The 14,909-nt window shown below is 38.4% G+C and overlaps 1 protein-coding gene across 7 annotated transcripts in view; it reads left to right on the top strand.

Annotated features, from left to right (window-relative positions):
• The window catches only part of LRRC4C (leucine rich repeat containing 4C), a 1,168,116-nt gene that overhangs the window by 677,253 nt on the left and 475,954 nt on the right, over positions 1–14,909 (top strand). The window lies entirely within an intron of this gene.

The raw sequence follows: 14,909 nt of genomic DNA, 5'->3' as shown, positions 1-14,909 counted from the left end.
CATATGTGTGTTGTGGTAGTTTAATCTGTAGGATAAGACATCAGTTTTCTTTATTACTATTAAAATCTCATCTGTGGTACATTTGGTGGCCAGTCAGCACACCTTACTTAATCGGGATATAAAGATTATTGGTAAACAAAGGCAAAAGGCAAAATGTATTGGGTGATTACTCATGAGAGTTGTTACCAGCACCTATATATTTTGAATTTGATCCCAAAATTTTGCCTGATGTTGATTATATAAGAAGGGTATAGGCTCTACCATTATAAATCACTTGGATGACTTGACTCCAAAATAGGCCTTTAGCAGGACAACATATCATGCACAATTCCATTAAATAATATACATAATCAGGTCTTCACCTCTTGCTACTTATGTTTGTTTGTTTTTCTTTTTAGGAGTATGTTTGGGTACAATGCAATATCAAAAAAAAGAAACAATTTGATTTAAAAAGTGGTCACAGGATCTAAATAGACAACCCCCCCAAAAAAAAGAAAATGTACAGGGGACCAAAAGGTACTTGAAGAGTTGCTTGGCATCACTAATTATCAGGGAAATGCAAATAAAAACCATAATGAAGTATCACTTTCCATCTGTAAGAATGGCTACTATAACAAAGACAAGAAATGGTAAATATAGGCCGGGATATGGAGGAAAGGGAACCCTGGTGCACCTTTGGAGGGAATGTAAATTGGTGCAGCCGTTATGGAAAACACTACGGAAGTTTCTCAAAAAATTGAAAATAGAAATACCAGGGACACCAGGGTGGTTCAGTTGGTTAAGTGGCTGACTCCTGATTTCAGCTCAGGTCATGATCTCAGGGTCGGGGATCAAGTCTCACATTGGGCTTCATGCTCAGGGAGGAGTCTGAGGGTTCTCCCCCTCTCCCCTGCTTGTTTATTCTCTCTCCTCTGCTTGCTTATTCTCTCTCTCTCTCTCTCTCTCTCTATCTCTGTCTCTTTATCTCTGTTTCTCCCTCATAAATAAATAAATAAATAAATAAATAAATAAATAAATAAATAAATCTTTTTAAAAAACAAACAGAAGTGGACTTGCTGGACCATATTGTATTTCTACATATTTATCAAAAAAAAAAAGAAAAGAAAAGAAAAACAATTAAGACACTAATTTGAAAAGCCCTGTGTATCCCTATGTTCATCACAGCACCATTTACAATAGCCAAGAAATGGAAGCAATCTCCCTATCCACGGGTAGGTGGGTAGATAGAGAATATGTGGTATAAGAGTATTAGTCATAAGAAAAATCATGAAGTCTTGCCATTTGCAACAGCATGGATGGACCTAGAGGTTGTTATGCTAAGTGAAAGAAGTCAGAGAAAGACAGATACTGTGGAAGTCCATTTATATATGGAATTTAAAAATGAAACACAAAATAAAACAGACTCATAGATACAGAGAATAAACTGATGGTTGCCACAGGAGGAGGGGCTACGGGAATAGACAAGATAGGGGAATTGGATTAAAAGTCCGTTTCCAGCTCTTAGAGTCCACCTGACCCGGGCTTGGCTCTGGAGTGAGGAGTTTATGCAGGGACACCTGCCAGGTGTTTGGAGCTCCAGACAGGATGATGGGAGCTGCTTGCAACTACCGTCTAGGGAAGAAGGTCCGTGTTAAGTACAACACTGGTGACGCCATCAGGGGCCTTAAGCTAATCACCGCCCATCCTGGCACCTGTTTGAACAAGATCATCCTAAAGACTTGGTACACGATTCTTAAGGACCATGTGCCTCCGGGAGACTATCCATGACGAGATGAACCTGGAGCTTTGCTGCCAGGAAAGCAGAAATCCCTCCCTCTCCCTGCCCTCCTCTCCCTTCCTCTCCTCTTCCTCTCCCTCACCTCCACACCGGTATGCATGCTTGTTTTTAAAACTCATGATAATAAAACCCTAGAAGTTGCAAAACAAAACAAAACAAAACCCAAGTGTCCCTGGAGCATTGCCCAGCCATGGCCTGTGAAGAGACCCTGAGAGCCTGGCTAGGTGGACGCCACCCACTCCTTAGAATGCTCAGTACGTTTTGTGGGGTTTTGGAGTAACTTCTTTTTCTTCCCCTGAGGAGATAGTTGCTCTTGGAGAAGGAAATAAACACATCATGTTTTTGGTGATGAAAATGAAGAGCCCTGGAAAAAAAAAATATTGTTCTTAGCAACAGTTAAAGCTATCATCAAGGGAATTAAATGTTCTAGTGGCAATGAGAATATGGCACAGTTGGTTGGGTTTATTATAAAAGAAGAGATATCATATCCACTGTTCCCATAATTAGTTCAACTGTAAGAGACCGTATCCTGGGGAGAGATGTTGGATTGTGTATCATCATTAGAAAAGTAAGTTCAGTTAGTAGTGATTCAGATTAAACATACATATTTATAAAATAAAAAATATTTAAAAAAGCACAGGGAAAGGTGAGCCCTCCTTGTCAAAGTGCCAAGTGGCACAGCGCCATCAGGATTTGAAACGTGAGGCCACATCTGAAGTGGTTGAGTTTTGAAGAGTCAAGGATGAGTTGAAAACAATAAAGTGCATTGTTTTTGGGAAGCACGCAAGTGTAATAAATGTCGATCTTTGTTCCCAGGGAAGCTTCAACAGGACGGGGCAATAGGACTTGGGGTAGGCAGGGGTTGACGGATAGTGCTGGAAAGAGAGGAGAGAACAAACTGCAAGGCCACCACGCCTTCTGTTTGAAACATGAGCTGTCTGAGGATTCCCAAACTCATACCTGAAATCTAAAAGCAGGAAAAAAAAAAAAAAGTCTCACAATGTTTTGACTTTGAAGATGAGATTGCAAAATATTTTCTTCCCCCTTTTCAACTTTTTTTGGATTATTGTTGCATTAATAAACGGAAAACTGCTCACACCTTCATCAGGCTGCCTTCTTAAGTCCTGAAAACTCAATCAAGCCCTCTGTGTGATTAATGGAATTTACAAATTTTGCATGGGGATGATTAGAAGAGGAAGAGAGAGGATCTATTCATTCGTTCATTCATTCATTCACTTTCTCAGCAGTATGATAAATCACCTTAAAGGAAATCTGCCAAGAAAGTAGTTTGACCCCATTTGAAAAGAGGGAAGCCCAGAATGAACCATTTATTCAGGATTTATATTTGCCCTTAGAAACTCAACAACCATAAAGCCTTGACTGAGGATCAAAACTGAGGCACGTGCCCTTAAACGCCACCTTGTGATACTTTGTCTATTCCTGTTACTCCTATTTTTTGAAGACAAAAACCAAAAATCAATTCATCTAGCCCCTCAACTTCTCTAGCTTTTCTTCACAGTACGTTGGCTTGGGACAAATATAAAATAGAAGTGAATAGAAGGAGGAAAAACTCTGGTCTCTATTCCATGGGGCCATTATTTTTAAAACATAAGTAAGATCAAACTTTAATTTATAACTGAGAGTTCTCCAAGGTTTAGCTTTTCCTCTCCTTACCTGTGTTCTCTTCTCTCATTATAGACTGATGATGGGGAGCATCAGAGCTTTGCTCAGGGATTGGTACAAAAAAGAGTCAGTAGAAAATATGAGATTTTTGCCCAGCGGGAGTTGGGATGGAAGGGGAAGTTCTGGTTTTAGAGACAGGAAGAGGAAAGAGGGTAATAAGATGTGTCTGTTCCCACTCCCTCCCCAAACAGGCTTCATTTGTAGTCACTTTGTGTGCATGGGTCATTTAAAATGGTGCATGTGTATCTGTGTGTTTATCTCAATCTCTCTTTCTCTCTCTCTCTCTCTCTTTTAAGAAGGGAAATAAATGACCACACACTGGTTGATGACATATCAGCCTGGAAGATGGCCAAAGAGAGATCTATTTATCAAGCACAGCCGTTTCCATGTTTTAAAAATTGGTCTCTGGAGCTACAGCAAATACCATGTGTGATTTACTGTACAAGAAAATGAGAGGAAGTAGACTTAGTAACCTTTGGATGCCAAATGTCATTTGTAAACATATTTATAACCAGAAAGGATCTTAAGGATCAGATCTGTGTCATCAGGATCACCTGGGAATCTTTACACAATGAGTATAGCTCAGCCTCCTCTCTCAAAATTCTGATCAACCACTTGCTTTGAGGTACCCACCTGTGTATTTGTGTAAAAGGGAGGAAAAACGGTTTCAGGCAATTCTGATGTGCACTCAAACTGAGAATTTCTGACAACCCAACATTTTGGGTTGGGGAATCATTTTAATTGTCCATTGCTACGTAATAGATTACCCAAACTTAGGTGCCTGACGCAATGTAGTTTTGGACCTCAGAGCCTCGTGGATCAGAAGGCCAGGCACAGCTGACCCCGTTCTTTTGCTCATTGTCTAACAAGGTCGCAGTCAACATGTGGGCAGGGTTGTGCTCCTTTCTAGAGCTCAGAATCCTCATCCAAGCTCTTATGGGTTTGGCATCGTAGGACTGAGGTCCCCATTTGTTCCTAGCTCTCAGTTGAGGGTCCTCTGCTCCTATCTGCCACCACAGTTTCTCACCTTCCTCCTGCAGGTCTACTCATAAGCTCCCTTATGGACCAACTTACAGTGTGAAAGCTACACGTCTAAGCCAGCAAGAGAATCTCTTGCCACAGCCTAAGATACAGGCGGATGTAAGCACAGAGCGACTGTCCCGTTACCTTGGTCATATTCAGTTGTCTAGAAGCAAGTCTCCGATCCTGCCCACACACTCAAGGGAAGAGGGTTATGTCAAGACTTGACTCCCTGGGGTCCACTTCACAGTTTGTCCACCATGAGGAATTCTAAGGAGTTCAACTGGCCACTTGAGCGTATACAACGAATTGCAGAATGTTAGTTTTCTTATTAGTCTGGGGAATCTTCCAATAGATAATTAATTACATTTCACATTTCTTACGAACAGTATCTAGGGTTAAATGCTGTGTGTATTTAGGGAGCATTGCGTGTATCTGCGTGTATCTAGGGAGCGTGTATTTCCATGTTCTTATTGATCTCATCATAGAATGTGAAAGCCAATTTATAAGTTTGTTCATTTTCTTCGGATCATGTAGGTAAAATATTTACATAAAAGTAGTTAATTTAAAAAGAGCCTTTGGCCCTAACATACGGTGGCTGTTTGGAACATAGTCATTTCTGCTAAAGCCTGATTTTCATGGTGATTGCAACCACCTTTTGAATAGTCTGCAGTTGTAACTAGAATCATTCATGTGGCAAATGTTTTGGCCTAAAGGAAAGTGAAGTATTTGGCCAAAACCACAGCTGACAACATGAGTTGAAGGTGTTTTCTCTTTCTTAGCATTTTTATAGCTACTTAAATATTTTTGGAGTTAGCATCACCCAAACATGTGAAGTACCTCAGGAGAAAGTTGGTCATTTTAACTGACCCCTAGCTACGAGAATGTGTACGAGTCTGAAATTTAGTTGATTACCATCTGTTTCTAAATCTCAAACGTCTGAATTTCGTGGTTGGGAAGTTCTTTCCAGTATCTTTTTTTTTTTTTTTCCTGTTCAATTTAAAGTTATTCCATCTTGATACACGAGTAACGACCATGGGCATATGTTGAATGTGTTTGGGGAGATACCAGTTTTTCTTTTGCATTATTAGTGCATTTTAATACAACTGCTATGATTATAATTAGCTGTAATACTCCTCTTGCCACAGAACACTTCCTTAAGCCAGTTCACCTGATTTGATTAAGAAATTACTTTTGAGATTTCAAACACTCAGGTATGCCAGTGCAATATCATCAGATTTGTTTCATGTCCCTCTTTTGGAAAGAAATATAATTTTATACTTAGAGCTGATTCCTCATTACCCCAATCATGATCTGCTCTCCTCGCCGCATAAAGATAACCAGGCTGGAGGTGACTAGTATCCTGCAGCATGTGTGCATCCTTACCATGTACATTTTTATACCTTCACTCCATATATCTATAAGATATAGATGCAAATGTTTTTCATTTGCATAAATTTTATGGATGTACTTTCTCAACTTGTTCTTTATACTCAATATTGTGAAATTTGACAAAGTTATTCATGAAGGGCTAGTTCATTTATTTTGACTACTGAATAGTAGTGCTTTGTTATATAAGAATACTATAATTTATTTATTTATTTATTTATTTATTTATTTATTTATAGGATTTGATTTATTTATTCATAAGAGACATAGAGAGAGAGAGGCAGGGGGAGAAGCAGGCTCTATACAGGAAGCCTGATGTGAGATTTGATCCCAGGATCACGCCCTGAGCCAAAGATGCTCAACCACTGAGTCACCCGAGGTGCCCCTATTTACCCATTTTTAATTGAAAGACATCTAATTGTTTACCATTACTCATGGCTATAAAAAACGTTTCCATGAACATCCCTGTAAATGTCTCACTGTGCTTCTGTGGGGGTGTTTCTCCAGCAAAGTTGTGTTTACATTTTTTGGACTAATTCACAGAAGGAAATACACTTTTTTCTTAGGACTTGCAATCTGCACACATGCACACATATCCACATATGGAAGGATACTTACCTTTACCATTTCTATATTCACATTCATATGCACACACACATACTGGGAATGTGAATGAGTACAATTTATTCCGGCATTTTTTTAATTCTATTGTAATAAACTAAAATGGATAAAGACTCACCAAATTGAATGGGGAATATTTTAATGGGCTTTAATTAGCACTTTGAAAAATGATGCCCCAGGTTATATGCTTAATACCAGAAATGTTACAAAAAATAAGCATCTTCAAGTTCTTCATATCGCTATCTTGCTCTTTAGAGAGTTTGAGAAAATTTACACTCTCATCAGTGGTATAAATGTTCCTATTTCATTTCCTATTTCCCTTTGTTTTCTTTTCAGGTCTTCACATCCTGTAGTATAATTGACAAATAAAAATTATATATATTTTAAGATCTACAGCTTGATATGTTAATGTGTGATACATTGTGAAGCGATCACCACAAGGAAGCTAATTAACATATCCATCACCTCACATAGTTACTTTTTTTCTTCATTTCTTTCTTTTCTAACTTTGAGAACACTTTAGATTTACCCTCTTAGGGAATTTCAAGTATACACTACAGAATTGTTAAGTATATCATCATGATGTGCATCAGACCTCCAGAATTCACTTATCTTGAGTAACTGAAACTTTAAACTCTTTGACCAAGATCTTCTCATTTTCCCTGGCAACCAGCATTCTACTGTGTTTCCAAGAGTTTGACCATTTTAGATGCCACATCAAGTAAGATCATGTATTATTTGTCTTTCTGTGCATGGCTCATTTCCTTGTCTGGATTTGGAGACATGATCAGGGATATGGAGATTATCTGAAATAATCACAGTAAGCTTTGGTAAGACTCATTGCGCTGAAATGGTACATAAATTTTATAACATAATAGGAAATAGAATGTGAGATTATCTACATATAGGCAGCAGGTATTTCTTTAGATGTGCCTCCCACTCTTCTCATAACATTAAAGAAGATGGAGCTCTGGGTTCCTCCTAACCTGTGGCTCCTTTCTTTTTATAGAAGTACTGATACCACCAATTTTTTCCCACAAGTAAAACAGGGGAGGTTTCAGGAATCTACATTAATTTACTTAGACCCTAGATCTGCTGAATATATTTTACATGGCTCATTTGTAGAACCGTTGTTGGGTCAAAATGAAAGCACCCTACCAGAAGTCAAATCATCAATCTCACCAAACTTCTAAAACAGTAGCTTTTTCTTACCGAATAGAGTTCTTTGTCATTATTTATTCCTTGTTCCATGAAGATTTAGAATAATTTGTCTATAAAATCATTAGGCTTGATTTTTGTGTGGATTGGGGACATTGTTCTAAGGGGGCAATAAGGTAAGTAGAGTATAAGGGGGCAAAGAGTATATTACTTTTTTTATTAAATAAATAATTTATTAAATACATCCAATTTATTTAATGGACTTTAGTTTCCTATCCATTCTTTTAGTCAGTCTTGGCATTTAATATTGTTCTTAAAAATTCTTTTTTAGCAATTCTTTTTTTTTTTTTTTTTGAATTTATTTATTTATGATAGTCACAGAGAGAGAGAGAGAGAGAGAGGCAGAGACACAGGCAGAGGGAGAAGCAGGCTCCATGCACCGGGAGCCCGATGTGGGATTCGATCCCGGGTCTCCAGGATCGCGCCCTGGGCCAAAGGCAGGCGCCAAACCGCTGCGCCACCCAGGGATCCCCAGCAATTCTTTTACATATTTGAGGACTATGTTACTGTTATCAAGTGCATTCAGGTTTAGAAACAGCATACCTTACCGTTGTGTGGCTAATTGCTAGTATTATTCAAAGCCTCCTTTCTGCTATTAAAGTTTTCTAATATTTTGTCATATTCTTTTTGTCTAAAATTATCCATGGTACTCTACTACAATTTTTAAATATCAATTTTATTTCTGATGATAGCCTGTTTTTAGCCATGATTTTAATATTGTTTCTCTCAATTATTTCAAATGATTCCTTTCGGTTATTTATTTTTTTCCTGGAACCAGCTTTACTTTTGCTGAAAATTTTTGTGATCCTTCTGCCAATGTTGCTGTTTTGGTTAATTTTGTATCGATCCCAAACTTTTCTTTCCAATTTGTGTTCACATTCTCCATTTTAAAAATCGAGTTTCTTTAGTTAAATACAAAGCCCACTAATATGCTATATTTTTTCTTTCATAATATATACATTTAAAGCTTAAATTGTTGTGAAAGCTAGTCCTGTCACTGCACCTCTTAAATATTAAAAGGATCCAGTATTCACTGTCATTCAAGTCCAAACATTTCATAATATCAAGTATAGTTTCTCTTGTTTTGGGGCCTCTGGGTAGCTCAGTAGATTAAGCAGCTGCCTTTGGCTCAGGTCATGATCCTGGGGTCCTGAGATCAAGCCTCACGTCTGGCACCCTGCTCAGTGGAGAGCCTGTTTCTCCCACTCCCCCCGTCTCTCTGTGTCAATAGATAAATAAAATCTAAAAAAAAATTTTTTTCTCTTATTCTTACATGAATCACTTAGTTGAGTAAAGTATTTTATACATGTCGTTGGTTAAGTTTATTTTTTTTTAATATTTTATTTTTTCATGAGAGACACAGGGAAAGGCAGAGACATAAGCAGAGGGAGAAGCAGGCTTCCTGCAAGGAGCCTGATGTGGGACTCGATCCCAGGACCCTGGGATCATGCCCTGAGTCGAAAGCAGATGTTCAACCACTGAGCCACCCAGGTGTCCCAAGGTTAAGTTTATTTACTAGGTTCACCTCTTCTCTAAACTAGATGTTTTGTTCAGACAATATCATCAAGAGAACTGAAACTAGTTTCAGTTTTGCTGAGAATTTTTGTTTCCTATATAGTCACTGTCTTTGTTTTTCTTATTTTTTACAATCATCTTGATGTTTTTCTGCAAGTGACTAAATGAGATGTATTAAAGTCTTCCGCCATGATTATGGAATTGTCTATTTCTCTTTTTAGTTCTACCTTCTTTAGCTTTATGTATTTGGGGACTGCGTTATTGTTATCAAGTGCATTCAGGTTTAGAAACAGCATATCTTAGAGTTGTGTGGCTCAGGCTTTGTAGAGGTTTCCTCTGCTGCTAGAGCCTTTCACCTGCCTCTATTCAGGCATGTATGATTTTATGGAGCTCATAGTACCAGCTAAATTTCCTTTTTCATTTCTCACATCTGGCAGTATTTCTTCCACTTTTTTTTTTTCTTTTTCCTTCAGAGCTGTGTATCTGTTGTTCTCTTTCTTAGATTCACATTCAACATTTCTGTTTTGTAATGGGAGATAAACCTAGGTTAGTTCAATCATGTGGTCACATTCAGAATTCAAATCTTAATTACTTACCCAGAGTAAAGATATATTCTAGCTAAATAAATGTTATCTAAGTGACCCTTATTCCAAACAAAACAAGACAAAATAAAAACCTGATTGCAACTTATTGCTAAGATTTACTATATTATTTCAGTACTAGCAACTTATTATTATTACCACTACTAACAATATTACTATTACTCATTTTACCAATAATTGTAACAATGATAGCTAATTGCTAGAATTATTCAAAACCTCCTTTCTGCTAGCTACTCTCAAACTGCTTTGTGGGCCTTAACTCCTTACTTAATCCTCAGACATGTACTATGAAGTAAATGTTATTCATATTTTACAAGGAAACTGAGGCAGAGAGGCTAAATAACTTGCCTGAGAGTACTTAATTGCTAAATAACAGAAGCAGAGTCAGAACCCCAATGGCCTGGCTCCCAAGTCCTGATTCTGCTTTTAGACTCAAGCATGAGAGGTCCTTTCCCTGGGCTCCACTCTTTAAAAACATCCACATGGCATTTCTTCAGTCAGTTCTCTTTTATAGCCATGGACTTCATGTAGTTAAGGGGAGGGTCCCACTTTATAGTCCCCAAGCAACCTTTAGATCAGGCCTTAATGTTAGTTGGGATCTGGAATTCCTACTCAAAGACTTTTTTCGGTCTCCATGGGGCTCTTCCTTTAGTGTGTCCTAAGAACAGGTATCATTACTGCAGTGTGTACCTAGAAACTCAAGGTGGCTCTGTATAAGATATGTGGTTGGAGCTTGGACAGGCCGGCTGGAATGTTGACATGCATGCGGGTGAGGTCCCTCCTATAAAGCTGGACTTAACAGGGGGTAGGAATATATTTAGGGCTAAGGGAGAGGGCTGGGCACCAAGGGCCGCCTCTTCCTATGCCAGTTCAGTCCAGTACAAAATGCCGAGCCATCTGAGAATTCCAAGTTTTAACATAACCATTTAGGCCATTTTGAAGATGATGAATGAATGATGAAATGGTTTTATTAAAAATGTGCTGGCTTTATTCTTACCTGAAGTATTTTTTAAAGATTTTATTTGTTCACTTGATAGAGAGAGGGCAAACGAGTCAGGGGAGGTGGGGAAGAGGCAGAGGCAAATCAGGTAAACAGCACAAGTGTCAATCAACTGGATAAAGATGTTGCAATGGAATATCACTCAGCCATAAACAATGAAATCTTGTCATTTGCAATGATGCAGATGGAGCTAGAGAGTATTATGCTAAGTGAAATAAGTCAGAGAAAGAGAAATACCATATGATTTCACTCATGTGGAATTTAAGAATTAAAACAGATGAACAGGGCAGCCCTGGTGGCGCAGCAGTTTAGCGCCGCCTGCAGCCCGTGGTGTGATCCTGGAGACCAGGGATCCAGTCCCACATCGGGCTTCCTGCATGGAGCCTGCTTCTCCCTCTGCCTGTGTCTCTGCCTCTCTCTCGCTCTCTCTGAATGAATAAATAAATCTTTAAAAAAAATAAAAAAAAAATAAAACAGATGAACAGAGGGAAAAAGAGAAAGGAAGAGAAGCAAATGAAGAAACAGCCTCTACTATAGAGAACACATTGATAGTTACCAGAGATGAGATGGTAGGGGGATGGGTGAAATAGCGGCTGGAGATTAAGGAGTGCACTCGTTGTCAGGAGCCGCAGGGAATGTCCAGAAGTGCCAAATCACTATATTGTACACCTGAAACTAATATGAGACTATGTTAACCAACTGGAATTTAAATGCAAACTTAAATAAATACATGACTCCAGAATGTGCATTCCTTCCTTTACTGCTCTGTGAGAATGCTCTAATTTCTTTATGTTTGGGATTTGGGATTGAGTTGTATGTGACAAGGTGGGGGCATAGTTGACAAATACGTCACCTGGATGTTGCCTAACAAAGTAGGTAACATTTAGTAGGCATTTCAAAAATGTCATGGATAACTGAAAAAAATTAATTTAGCATTTATCATATGTCAGAAGTACTGTCTTTTTGCTTTCTGTACGTTATCTCATTTAATACTAAAACAAGGCTTTTAGTTAAATATCGTAATTATACCCTGATATAGATGAGGAGACAAGTCAGAGAGTAATCTGAAGGCAATAAAGCCAGTGATTGACAACCTGGGTTTGAAACTGAGGTTGTATGGCATGATGAGTGCAGATGCTTATAATGTAATTTTGCCTTCCTGAGAATGAATGAATGAAAAAATACCCACAATTTTCCTAAAAGTCATACTTATCTTTAAAACTTAGCTAAAAAAACAAACAAAACAAAAACAAAAACAAAACAAAACAAAACAAAAAAACAAACAAAAAAACACCTTAGCTGAAACAGTTGGATGTGACTTAATCAGATGCACTGCACATCTTATTTTGAAGTGTTTCTAGGCAGGTTGGACTTGAACATCTGACTAGAGTACCATAATCATGTTTAAACTTAGATTTTGTTTCAAAGTTTATTATCAGATAGACTGTGGGAATGAATGAAAGATATACACTGGCATCAGATCTTTTTTTGAGATCGATGTATTAACACGTTATTGAGTTATATGAATTGTGATTATTTATCATGCTTCTGATTGAAGGCACCAGCTAGGATATTATCGTTATAAAAATAATAACTCAGCTCTTGATTGTATGTTTATGTCAAAAGCCCCATTGAGATTTGGAATGCTGATGACCCAAATGTAATAAAAGAGCCCTTTATTCATTTATATTCAGTAAAATAGTATTAGAAGATGATGCATTCCCTCTTCCCTATGGTTAGCAATTTGGGTCTCATGATTCTGTATTAAATGTATTATTTGTTGGGATATAATTTGCAAAGATTCTGTATTAAGCATTAGTGTTTCTGTTTCAGCTTGTATTATAAATTATGTGTTCACACTCAAATGGTGAAAATATATACTCTTGGAAATAGTCACAGTAAATGTGTACATACAGAGCAACTGTTGGGTTTGAAAAGGGGCTGGTCACATGGGCAAGAGATGAGAACACTTACTGACACCAGGGCTCGACCCTCGAGGGCATATCAGTGTCTGCTGGTCTCTAGGACTGCATCTAGAGGGAATCACTGCATCTATACTTCCCTTAACTCTTGCTCTTGTGTTGTACTCTGCACAATTAACAGCAGCATGTCGCAAGATGTACAACTGGAGCCAAAGAATTTGACCTCTTGTTGGAATAGATCCCTAAGACAGACCTGGTGCTGAATGTGGAGATAAGAGTCCTAATTATTTTATTTTATTTTTAAAGATTTATTTATCTGAGAAAGAGTGAGCAAGTGAGGAGGGACAGAGGGAGAGGAAGAAGAAAATCTCAAGCAGACTCCATGCCCAGCACAGAGCTTGATGTGGGGCTTGATCTCACAACCTTGATCATGACCTGAACCAAAGTCAAGAGTCATCCACCTAACTGACTGAGCCGTCCAGGTGCCCCTAAGTGTAGATATTTTAATTCTCATATCAAGCCGGAATGGTGGGCAGGGTTGAGGGTAGATGTTGTGAATGCTACATTAGGGTTCTGAAGCCACATTCACCCACTGTTAGATTTCAAAAACCTTGCCTTTCTTATTATATGTAGAACACATATAAGGAAGTTGATGTTTGTCTTGGTCTAGTGCCTATCGCAATTTCCTCTCTTTTGTTAGCTGGAGATATTTTTATTAATTGGAAATACTAGCTCTTTGATTTAGGTGCATGGAAAGGCCACAGGGATAGGGTGCATTTATGGAAATGTCAACTCACATCCTAATTCCACGTGAGACCTCTGGCTTTATCATTGAATGTATCTTAACCATAGTCTTTGCCCCCCATCCAATTTTATTAACATCATAGATATAATTGGTTACAAGACTGAATGGGAGCCTTCTTATTTTTCCTCAATGGAACATCACTCTCTTTGAAGATCTCACTCGGCATAGACCATATGCACTTTAAACATTTAGATATATTTATACAAGGAAAGGCCAGCTTGGACCAATTGTAGGCCAACATGTTTACAGTGAAAATCCTATATAAGTGGAAAAGAACAGGGAAACTAGTAGAAGGTCTGAGTTTTAACACTGAAGACTAGCAGTGTAGCCTTGGCCATATCAGGTAAGGTCACTAAAACATCAATTTCTAAATGTTTAACAATGATGCATTCCAGGCACATTCTTTTAAATTATTTTGAGGATTATATGGGACAACGCATGAAAAATATTTTTGTACTGTTTTCCTGGCAGCTCAGTGGAAGCCAAACAGAGCTTCTGAAATGAAAACAAAAGCAGAAATTTTTAAAATTCACAAAGGTAGGAGATTATGATTAATTAAAAAGTTAAGTTTCTTTAGAATGTTTTCCCATCCCTCCATTTTCAATACAAGCAGCAATTCAACATTGCTCAATTCACGAACCTCCCCAGGGGGATCTTGTTTTCCTGGCAACGGTTTGATAAATTTGGTGGCCTCGTGATAGGGGGATTATATTTTAACAATGGGATCAACAGCTCATCCGAGTACCTTTGACTCTAGAGGGAAATAACACTTTTAGGTGGAAACCTGCAATGTTCGTGGACATCTGCATAATGATGGAAATTAGCATAGGTTTACATAGTACACTACTCCATTAGAATTTTGATGACTTGGAAAGGAACAGAGGTTGTAAATTTCCTAAGGGAAAGTCTCTGGAGGGTGTGAAGTCTTGAAGCAAAATCAGCTCCATGGAAGAAGCATGTTGTGAATGGCTGAAAGGACAGAAAAATGACAAATGTGTTGCGTTTTTTTCCCTCCAAAAAAGTGACCTGTTGCTGCTGGGGCGACACAGTATTCGGAGGCCTGCTAGTAACAGGTGTCCTTTCTCTCTGTTCTGCTTATTGAGAGGTGATCTAGTAGAAGCCTGTTCATTAGATACCTACGACCATAATTTCCTCCTAGCAATACTCGTGGGGAGGGGGAGGAGGAAAAGGAGGAACAGGAAGGAGACAAAAATGGTAGATGAGCAAAGAGAATAGAGGAGGGGATGAAAGCAAGAAGAGTTGGGATGAAGTGGGCAGAAAAAGAAGAAAAGCATGGAATCCGCTTGGTGCTACGGTCTAGTAGTCCTGAGGGCGCGGCCCTAAACGTTTCTGGTCT

Source organism: Canis lupus, chromosome 21, assembly GCF_048164855.1.
Source record: "Canis lupus baileyi chromosome 21, mCanLup2.hap1, whole genome shotgun sequence".
In the NCBI taxonomy this organism is placed as follows: Eukaryota; Metazoa; Chordata; class Mammalia; order Carnivora; family Canidae; genus Canis; species Canis lupus.
Note: the sequence above shows the minus strand (reverse complement) of the source record. Positions and strands in the feature narration are given on the sequence as shown.